Genomic DNA, 4,107 nt, shown 5'->3' on the forward strand with positions numbered 1-4,107 from the left:
ATGATTAACACTTAGTCTTCAAGAATCTAACATGGATCTTCATGGTTTGAAGGTTTAACCTTAAATGTGTGTAAATCGCACCTTAAGTGTGGGTGAGAGTTCTAGACTTAGATGATATGGAAAAATGGATCAAATCTCCTATTTTATAATGYTAAACTCAAGTTGGGCCGGCTTGGCCCGTCTAAGAACCCATTTGGATCTACAAACTCCCACTAAATTATAAACCCACTATAACCCAATAAATAATCAATTATTCTAAACAAATAATTGGATATTTTGGAACTTGGATGTTACAGAGATTCATTCAAGATTTCTCCAATATTGTTTCTTCTTTGATGACCTTAACTCAAAAGAATGTGAAGTTCATATGGACCGAGACCCAATATAATGCATTTCAATGAGTTGTGGTTTATAGCAACGCCTCTAAGATGGGGTTGAGTTGTGTTTTGATGTGTCAAGAGAAATCAAGGATCACAAATGAAATTACTCTACTTATGATTTGGAGTTGGTAGTGTGTGTTTGCCTTGAAGTTATAGCGACACTATCTCTACGACACTAAGTGCACCCTCTATACTGATTACAAAAGTTTGAAGTACGTCTTTGACTAGAAAGAATTGAACATGAGACATCAGAGATGGGTAGAACTTCTCAAGGATTATGATTGTGAATTGTTCTACAACCTAGGTAAGGCAAATGTGGTAGCAGATGTGTTGAGCCATAAAAAGTACAACAGAAAGCATCTGAGCCACCTTTTCAAGAATTGAGCTAGTTTCGAATCTAATCGGAAGGGTAATAGCATCGCAAGCTGATATGTTGTGGGAGAACCTTAAGAGTGAGGTAATGGTGAAACAACACTTATTGTTGACAAAATATGGTCGGGGCTTGAAACTCTTCCAGGAACACATTTGGGTTCCTAAGATCAGGGAAAATCCGAAGTTTCTATTAGAAGATGCTCGCAAGTCCAAATACTCTATCCAGCCAGGAAGTATAAAAATGTAATAGGGACTTGAAGTTGAATTATTGGTGGCTCGTCATGAAATTAGATGTGTCTAACTATGTGAATAGTGCATGATGTGTTTGCAAGTGAAAGTCAAACACCAATGACCATACGAGAAAGTTGGCAAGGGTAGAGGAGGAACTGGAGACCGAACGGAAGAATATGGCAGATTTGGAGGCCAGACAAGCTGCCTCGGCAGCTGAATAGGCCAGACAAGCTTCTGCGTTAGCCGAACAGGCCACCTTATCGGAGTATTTTGTTGCGTTTAGGATACGTTTTCCCCCTCCCCCACCTCTCGGTAGTTAGATTGTATGAATTTAAAGATTAACTTGTATGAATTGGATATTTTAAATTGTATGTCGGATATTTTAAATCGTATGAATTGGTTAGTTTTAATTTGTTCACAATTTTGGTTTGTTATATTATGGCCAGGTTTTGTATAAATAAATACAGGAATTATGTAATTTCAAAAAAAAAAAAATAGATTAATACAATTAGCGACGACGACTTAGCGAGGGAAAACCCGTCGCTGAAAGTCCCTTAAAGTTCCCTCGTTGATCCGTCGCTGAAAATTCTCTCGCTGAAAGTTCTCTCGCTGATCCATCGCTGAAAGTGTCAATTGTTGATCCATCACTGAATCTATTCCTCGCTGATCCGTCGCTGAAAGTTTCTCTTCCAAATCCGTCGCTGATTTCCGTCGTTGATCCGTAGCTGATAGCATTACCAACGAGCATTTGACCGACGGAGTATCAACGACGGATGACCCTTTTAGCGACGGATTTGCAAGGGAAATTTCCCTCACTGATGCTCTGCATTTTTGTAGTGAAATGGAACATTGAAGCGTTTTGATGTTCAAGCCATTTTGCTTTCCATGTGAGAAAATGCTTCTTTAAAAGGGGTTAATGATACATTATCCAAAGGAAAGATTGATTTACACTCATTACTAGAATTCATCTTATTATCGTTTAAAGTTCTTAAGTTGCATGTTGAGGCTAATCATAATCATCTAAACCTTCTTATATAATGTTTTCAACGAAGTTGCACATGATTACACCTTAGACTCACGGTTGACACCGAGTCCCTGAGAAGACGACCTTACTTATCGCTATCACTATTTGTTGTGTTTTTGAGGTAAGAGGATTCATTATTATAAATTTATTATTTGCTGGACTCGACAACTGTCATTTTCTATTTCATGGTTTAATAAAAATATATTTTTTATTGCTTAAAAACAATGATGAAATAGATGAATCCCTCCATATTAATTATTTGTTATAAATCAGACGTATTTCGCAAACTAAAAAATTTGTTAGCCAAGGGCATGATTTCACCAACAGAAATTTCCACCATGAGGATAGAGGGTAGAGAGAGGAGAGCGGGCATGAGGATGGAGATTTTGATCCCCGTTATCTCTACCCTATTGACAAATCTAATCAAAAGACTTTAATTTGTGCACCAATTTTCATTACTTAGATCTTATATTGGATTTTCTAAATCTTCAAGTTAGCTGTCATCACATGATTTTGGGATTTATTCTATTCACTTGTTGTTTTAAGCATGATTCCCGAACACTTTGTTAACTAATTTCACCACCACTTGTCTGGATTTGTACCTTTTGTTGTTCATTCAGAGGGTCAGGTTTGGAGGTGGCCCTTCTTTTTCTTTCCGCTTTTTTTCTGCGCCTCTTGTATGACTGTCTTTTGGGTTTATTATTCGTAATTGTTTGTTTTCTAGAAGCGCCCATCACTTAGATCTCAAATTGGATTTTCTAAATCTTCAGATTAGATCTCAAATTGGATTTTCTAAATCTTCAGATTACCCGTCATTACATGATTTTGGGATTTATTCTATTCACATAGCAAGATCCCCAAAACTCTTTGTTTGCTAAGTTCACACCACTACTTGTTTGGATTTCTACCTTTTTTGTTCATTCAGAGAATTGGGTTTGGAGGCCATCCTTCTCTTTCTTCTACTTTTCTCCGCCTCTTGTGTAACTTTGTGTTTTGGGTTTTGTCACTCCGTCAACCATCTCTAGATTCTTGATTCTTTACAATTGCTTAAGGATAAAAAGATAAATTTCCAGAAAGTTATATGATTCTTCTCGTTTTCGGCGTATCACGAAAAAAGAAATTCCAAACTATAGTTGTCAACAAGACGCCTTTAGGGTCCGCACTACATCATATAAGGAAAAAAGATTCTTCATTAAGATTAAAATCCAGGTTTCTTAATACTTCTATGATGGTAATGGATTGTATATCATCTTTCTTTTTTACTTTGGTTCAAATTTAAATACAAAATTCATCAATTATTTTTGCATAAAAAGTTTTTAGTACAAGATTTACTATTAGAGTTTTGACTGCAGGTCTATCTAATTATTCATCTTCATTTCGATAACTTAACTGCGACGTCCTCTCGTGGACATTCATTGTTGTCCAACACCCCGACTGGTATATATGGTTCATACACAATAATAGAACCATCTTGTACTACTTCAAAAAATTGTTGCTACTTTTATGCGATTGGGTAGTATTTGAAGGGTTGTAATCTAAGTTTTTCATATTTGTTTGACATGCATGTGTATAGTTGAGTAAATAGATGTTACGTTTATTTACTTCGTTATGTCTCTTTTGTCGGATGATAAGCTCTACTAATACGAACACACGGGCGAGTTKTTGCACATAGAATAAAAGATGAGAAGTTTCACTCGAGCAAAAATGATAACTAGAATGGAGTTCTATGAATGGAAGGCCAATTATTGGACTGGTGGGCAATTGATAAATAGGGAAAAGAAGGAATATATATTATCCTTTCTCTTTTACATCCAAAGAATATGTAGAACCTCACCTTTCCTTGGCATCCAATGAATTGGTTGGTGCTCGTATAGTTAAGAAAAAAGACAGGAGAGATGTATCAAAAGAAAAGGCAGGAATGATGGTACGAATTASTTAAGCATCGGCCATAAGGGAATCATCAAATTAAGAACCATCCATTAGAGATGCGTCTAATCTTGAAAGGTTCGATATAGTATTTTTAAAATGCGTGTCTACCACTTGATACTTATGCTTATTGGCAATGACCTTTAGGTGGCATTTGGTTCACAGAATTTTTTT

This window comes from Cynara cardunculus, assembly GCF_001531365.2.
Source record: "Cynara cardunculus var. scolymus isolate 2C chromosome LG 2, CcrdV1, whole genome shotgun sequence".
NCBI classification, from domain to species: Eukaryota; Viridiplantae; Streptophyta; class Magnoliopsida; order Asterales; family Asteraceae; genus Cynara; species Cynara cardunculus.